This window comes from Berghia stephanieae, chromosome 7 (genome assembly GCF_034508935.2).
Source record: "Berghia stephanieae isolate SIO BIC M18660-M18661 chromosome 7, UCSD_Bste_1.3, whole genome shotgun sequence".
NCBI lineage: Eukaryota > Metazoa > Mollusca > Gastropoda > Nudibranchia > Aeolidiidae > Berghia > Berghia stephanieae.
The window spans coordinates 62,279,774-62,287,273 of NC_088366.1; the positions used below are offsets into that span (position 1 = coordinate 62,279,774).

At 34.7% G+C, this 7,500-nt stretch overlaps 1 protein-coding gene across 4 annotated transcripts in view; it reads right to left on the reverse strand.

Moving 5' to 3' along the window:
* Window positions 1-5,977, reverse strand: part of LOC144977617 (uncharacterized) — a 28,581-nt gene extending 22,604 nt beyond the window's left edge. For 3 of the 4 annotated variants that reach the window (XM_078923012.1, XM_078923014.1, XM_078923011.1), the window contains exon 1: window positions 5,818-5,977. The gene's annotated coding sequence lies outside the window, so the exon portion shown is untranslated. The remainder of the gene's footprint in view (window positions 1-5,817) is intronic. The other variant, XM_078923013.1, reaches the window with a different exon arrangement.
* Window positions 5,978-7,500: the final 1,523 nt, after the last annotated feature.

The following is a 7,500-nucleotide window of genomic DNA, read 5'->3' on the forward strand; positions in this document are numbered from 1 at the left end:
ACTATGTTTTATTGCCTTGCATTAAGTGCCTTTTATCTCAACTTGTGTCGTAAACAGTGGTTAAACTTCAAGAATAATGATTGTTACTAGTTCATCTCACCTCATAGAATCTAGGATCAACCCCGGCTTATTGACCCGTATTGCTTTTAGAACTTGATTCAAGAACTGTAACTCATAACAAACAGTTTATCTCGTCTTACAAACGCTTGGATTCTAATTTGTCCAGATCAAAATCTCTAGTCTTAGTTACAACAATCTTGTTTCCAAGACAAAGTCAATTAATTCAATCCTAACGTCAATTGCCCCAAAATATAGTTAACTAAAAACTTGTCTGTCGTTCCCATTTGTCGAAAATCCCTGGTACTGACATCAATGATAAATGAAGACGTGTATAAACCAGGATGTTCGAGCGATATGTAGGTCGCCATGCCCTCCAAACTGTGCGTGATATTATTATCGTTATTATTATGTCGTCTCCAAACCATAACCATCCATTTTCGCAGAACCCAATTCATAACATTAAAAAACGATTTTGTATCCAAGTCGTTCTGCCCTCCAAACTTACAAGATATTATCGTATCCAAACCGCAACCATCATTATTCTGGGAACTCTTTTCACAACATAATATGTCACCTATAACTTCCAAACGGTATTATATCTGAATTAACCAAATAGCAAAATGGATTTAACAGTAAAACGATTGGTACTTACATGGGAAATTAGATTTTGTCAGTTTAACAGATTTTGATCAATCTCTTTAATAAACACACGAAAACGCAACACGTCCTACAGTTTTGTCAGTTTAACAAATTTCAATCATTCTCTTTAATAAAACACAAAAACTCAACACAAGTTTAATAGATTTTGTGCATAAAATCAATTTTGAACATTTTCAATCAGCCCGACATGACACCGTTTAGAGGAAATAAATAACAAATTTTCATGACCTTCAAACAGGTTGTTTTTCTTCGCTTGAACAATTGTCATTGCGTTCCCTAACTCTTATGTAAAGATTCCAAATCTACACTCCTCACGGATTCGTTTATAATAATTCTATTTATTCCAAATAGATGATTCTGGGAAATTGTCTAGACATGCCAATACCATTGTTGGAATAATTTACAAGAATGTTATAAAATAAGAAATCTGCTCTTTCTTGGGTCGTCACGGTTTTGATTATGAATTTAGAACTGAAACCACCAACAAGCTGGCGTGGGCTGAATGAGCGAACAAAAACAAACAAAACAAAACAAACAAAAAGGTAAAAACAAAACAACAAAAAAAAAAAACCCCAAAACTAATACATAAATAGAATGGACAACATAAAATAACAAGAATCTTATGGCGCCATTAAACAACGAGAGTCATTCCGTTTCCCCACGCGTTAAATGTAAATCAAATTTGTCTAAGTGTTACTAACAGTCATGGGATAAGTTGGCCTGGGATTTTTGATATAATTTTATTACTAAAGAAATAATCCATTAGTGATGAATAAGTTCGAAAAAGTCTTTGTCAGCACTGACGAGCATGCCCTGTGTTCGTCAGTACTGATCATTTGTCGGTGGCACCTCTTATTTAGTACTGACCAACAGCAGGTGCTGGCACGTATTGGTCAGTACTCACCAATAGCCCTAGCCTAGAGAAAAATACTAAAGATTTCAACAGAGGAAGCTCTTTCTTTCATTTCATTTCACAATTTTTAATAATAATAATAATAATAATAATAATAATAATAATAATAATAATAATAATAATAATAATAATAATAATAATAATAATAATAATTTTTAGGTCCAATGCAGCATAATTTAGACCGCACAACGGATGGCTGAATTTTTAAAAATAAACATACAAACTATTTAGTTAGCAAATTCATTTCACTATGACTGATACATAACGCATTCATTCAAGCTATTAATTTAGTTCACCTAGAGATTGAAAAACGGTACTAGAAAATAAATCACTTTTCATATAAGAAGTAGTACTTCGAATAGTGAGTCCACTGTGGAATCACTATTCGCAGTAGTGGAAGCGCTCTCTCGTCTCTAAAAATAGTCGTTGTGTCCCCTCACTGAACACAACATTGTATTTTCTGTTCAAAATGGCGTGTTGTCGAATGGCTTGACGATGAATGAGAGTGTGTTAGTTTGAGAAGGAAAGAAGAGGAGGAATGATTGAGACATTTTGTGTGACTTAGAATTGAGATTTTTAACGTTTCAACTTTTCCTTCAAGTCTGAAACTTGACAAGATTGTGATTTGTTTTGTTTTTGTTACCCCAATCCAATCCATGAAAATTTCCCCGTCCGCACCTCTCCAACTCCAATGATCATACGTTCACACTTGAAATCTATCAGCTTATCTGTCTGATTACTTTAATGAGAATAGTTCCGTCCCCGTTTATTGTTTTATTTACAGTTAAATATATTTTATAAATTTCTTGGAATCTCTCTCTCTCTCTCTTTCTCTCTCTCTCTCTCTCTCTCTCTCTCTCTCTCTCTCTCTCTCTCTCTCTCTCTCTCTCTCTCTCAGTACTACTGCGAATAGAAGTGACCTTCGACAATTGTCAAGGTCCTTGGACGCTACTATAACAAAAACTACGTTCAAAAAAGTGTCTGTGTAGTATAACCGTCCATCGTTTTGGCCAGTCTGGCAATAACCACATCGTAAAGGAATAATTGGGTTGCCTCCCTTGGAACAATGTTATAGAGTGGAAAGGAACGCTTTTTAAAATGATTCAAGAAAAGGTAAGAATGAAATAACTATTTAAAAATTGATTTGATGGACCCGCCGTCAGAGAAGAAATTCATTGTAAAATTTGTGATGTTTCGAATCAAAAACGTGACGGCATGAGGGGAGAGAAATCAAAAGCCAAACCATAAAGCTCCTTCCGCACTAGGACAAAACTGTCCCAGGAAGAATTTGTCCTGTCCCACTGGAGACAACTTCTATTCAAAAGGGGTACCGCACTAGAACAGGACTGTCCCAGGAAACACCTCGCGTATCGCTTGCGCAAATGCATTATCAAAATAATAATAATAATAAATCTTTACTGTCCTAAAAAAAGTGGCAATTTGTCATTTTGTTACACATTTATAACAATACAATATTGACATAGACACACTCACACAGATGCACACTAGTAACATCGTAGTCATCGAAAAGAAAACAGGCATCAACAACATCACCATCATCATCATCATCATCATCATCATCATCATCATCATCATCATCATCAAAGCAACCTTCCTAGTATTCTCGTTACAATCCTTCACTTTCATCATTCCCCTATAATACCATCACCATCTTCATCATACTCCATATTATATTATTTCCTGTAACAAGCTATGAGAGGGAAAGCCTGTGGTCCTCCTCTCTCTCTCTCTCTCTCTCTCTCTCTCTCTCTCTCTCTCTCTCTCTCTCTCTCTCTCTATCTATCTATCTATCTATCTCTATCTCTATCTGTTCTTTGACGCTTATGACAGAAATAGTAATATCTTCATATTATATTCATAACATGCACTGTTGTTATAGTAAAGGTACATAAAATGAGATAATGAGATTTGCACATCAAATTTCCTCCCTCTTTCCTTTCTAAGGGTAAGAATCTTGTCCTTTCTCTCCCCCCCCCCTCTCTCTCTCTCTCTCTCTCTCCTCTCTCTCTATCTATCTCTCTCTCTCTCTCTCTCTCTCTCTCTTTCTCTCTCTCTCAATAAAGATGTATTATTATTAAATGGATGAAATGGAGGTTGCATATTTCTGTGCTTTACTACGTAGAAAAAAATACAAATGGAAAGGGGAAATAATATTGGATGCATCCTTTAATGACCCAAAGATTGCTCAAGGGTCAAATCCATAGACTATGATGATCTTATCCTAAAATGTTTTTCTTGGAATCACCTCACTATACCCTGGTGCAAATGAGTACCAGTTCTTCGACAGACTAGCGTCCCTTCATGAGGATAATAGAGGGTCTGCATGGCTCGGCGGTACGGTCTTTGCTTCGTACCCGAAAGGTACCAGGTTCGATCACTGCGCTGTGTGGCCTTGAACAAGTCACCTCGTCCTAGCTCAATTTACGGCGCTGCACTGCGGCTGACGCCTGGGTTATACCTCGCCCTAGACCCCCGAGAAAAATGTCCCCTATGGATAAAGGAAATTTTATTTTTTTAAATTTTAAACTGTTATTATCTGTCTGCTCAACGCTACAGAAACATGGATAAGTTCCAGATTTATAAGCTTAGGAGGCAGGATGGCCGAATGGATAGCGCGTTCTACTCTGGACTCAGAAGTTCTGTGTTCGATTCTGACCGAAGCCAATTTGTACTTTCCTAGAGCAAGAAAATTTACTCCAATCACTCACTCCATTCAGGTGTAAAAGTGTACCTGTCAAGCTGGGATAGTAATATGCGATAAACTTGCGTCCTGTTCAAAGGTTTTCAAACAAATACGTTAATTGTCCGCTTCACGCTATTGAAACCGGAATAACTCCTGCACCATTGACTACAAGACTCTAAAGGGACTTAATTTGTCTTACAATGAGTCCAAGTGGCTCAGAAGAACTTACTTAAAATATTTTCATTGAGAATTCCCGAAATAAATAACGATAAAGATAATTGATCCCACAAGTTACCGAATAGATGTGCGACCGGTTTTAGACACGTTACTGCTGTGTCACAAAGTGTGACTCTTTTAAAATTATATTTATAAACATACGTTATTAAATTGCCGAAAATGTTTATGTTGCTTTGCATTCTGTACGTGGTTTCATCACATAGAATTATTTTTTGAATTGTTCTTGCTTTTTTATATTCAGAATTGAAATAAATAAATAAATTATAACTGTGAAATTGAATATAAGCTTCAGTTTAATAAACGAAAACAGATAAATGGACGTTTCGGGTTTCCCCTTCATCAACAAAACAGGATGAATGAAACACTACAGACGAATGAGATAATGTGGTAGTGGCGTTGTTAAGATGCATAAACAAAAACATTGATGGGCAGGAAATTATATGCTACTTTGTGAGGAAGCGCGAATTAAAACAGAGCAATAGAAATTTATAAAAGGTGCATACTTAATTATGTCAAAAGAGGGGAGGCGGGAAGGAACTGTGTAATGCAGTATAGAAAGTGAAATAAAATAAAGTGTGGACTATTGTTGGAAAATAAATACAATGGAATTGGAAATAAATACAAAATATAAGGGATGTATGTATTAATATATTAGTGGCATTAGCAGCAGCAGAAGCAACAGTAGAAATAGTAGTAGTAGTAGTAGTAGTAGTAGTAGTAGTAGTATAGTAGTAGTAGTAGTAGTAGTAGTAGTAGTAGTAGTAATAGTAGTAGTAGTAGTAGTAGTAGTAGTAGTAGTAGTAGTAGTAGTAGTAATGGTAGTAGTAGTAGTAGTAGTAGTAGTAGTAGTAGTAGTAGTAGTAGTAGTAGTAGTAGTAGTAGTAGTAGTAGTGGTAGTAATAGTAGTTGTAGTAGTAGTAGTTGTAGTAGTAGGGATGCAGAAAATAAAGACAGGCATTGCAACTTTGACACGGCACCGTCAAGTCTGGGACTTTTTTTTTCTATTATCACAAACGATATGAACACGGGACTGGGACAGTCCTGTCCCGTTGATTTTGTAGCATTTCACCTCGGCTTGGGACACCACGGGACTGTTTTATCCCGTCCCAATAGGTGCGGTAGGTTTCTCTAAATTATATATGTTACAGATTGGTTATGGACAGTCCTGTCCTAGTGCGGTACCCCTGTAAAACAAGTTAAACATATGATGGTATTAATGTGAAATATATATTCGAGTACTCACGTAAAAATGGTCAAAAAGACGGCGTAGACAAATCAAAACAAAAATTCTAGAGCGTCAGTTAGATGCTTGTCCCTTGAAGACGTTCGAGAGAATGTGAAAAAATGAGAATCGTTCGTAATAAACAGCAAACGGGGTGTTTTTTAGTCACGTGACAGTCCAACACACCCAATGATTACCAGATCGTTTATTATGAAGAAAAGTGGTGATGTTAAAATATCGCTAAAATCGTGTAATCTGAGCATGAGTCATTGAATCTGATTATATTTAAACTAAGATATAGGGGAAGGAGGCATGGACTGCAGGAGTCATGGACTGATGATTACCGACTACTAAAACAGACCATCTAAAATGTACAAAATCTCTTGCAGTTATGTTCATTTAGATTGTAATTCAAATAATTATTTTGGCAACAAAATTTGTTGTTCGTAATATAGAGTGTTTGTTGAAATCTTATTTAGCTTGATCAAATAAAGTTATCTGGTCAATATTAAATCTACAAGGATGTATATTCGAGCTAAGAATGTTGTGTCGACTTTTTTTAATTCAAAAACATTCCCCAGGAAATCAGACAAAGTAATCTCGGGTCGAGAAGGAAAAAAAATACTCGAGCACCCATCCGAAAATTTCCCTCGCTCGAGCGTGAAATCAATAATAATAATAATAATAATAATAATAATAATAATAATAATAATAATAATAATAATAATAATAATAATAATAATAATAATAATAATAATAATAATAATCGCCTGTCAGGCGATATTACAATTTTTTCCGGACAAAGACAACGTTGTTAACGGCCTTATTATTATTATTATTATTATTATTATTATTATTATTATTATTATTATTATTATTATTATTATTATTATTATTATTATTATTATTATTATTATTATTATTATTATTATTATTATTATTATTACATATTATAGTCAGATTTTTTATAAGTGGCGCTTGTTATTCTTCTTTTTCTCAGCTGTCCCTCAATGCACACCTGTAAAATTTTGTATGACCTTCTGAATCAATTTGTCTTAATCAAAACATATTTTTTCATTAATTGTAAAACAGTAGGAAAGGATCTAGCTTACAACAGCTATATTAAAATCGATAACTGGTAAGGATCGTACTTCATAGAGGATATACAGAACCAAAATTATGAATTTTCCGCTTATCCATTTTAAAGGAATTCCTTAAAATGGAATTTTTGGTTAATTGAAACTTAAACGATATACGTACAGTATCTGAATATGAAGGAACTAATGGCAATCCTTAACTATCAGACATCTACATTTTATAACTATCAATACACATTACTGATGAAAATACAAATGAAAGTGATCATTACGCACTTCCAACATTATTTTGATTGCTATTTTTTTTAGAAATAGCTTGTGTTTATGCCAACGAGGATTACATAAATTTAATGTAGACTGGTCAAGAGTAGAAATTCACCAATTTATGACTCAGTGTTTCTACAAATATGTACATGTGTTCAGCAATAACAACAGCTACAACAACACCACCAACAACAACAAAGACACACTGGACACATCAATTATCACATTCTGATGACTAGGATGAGGAAAAGGAGAAATGAAACGACTGTGGAAAGATTTCATGACATCACTCTATCCAATGAAATGTAATTTTTCCTCCAGTTTGCGAAGGTTGGAGCATGCC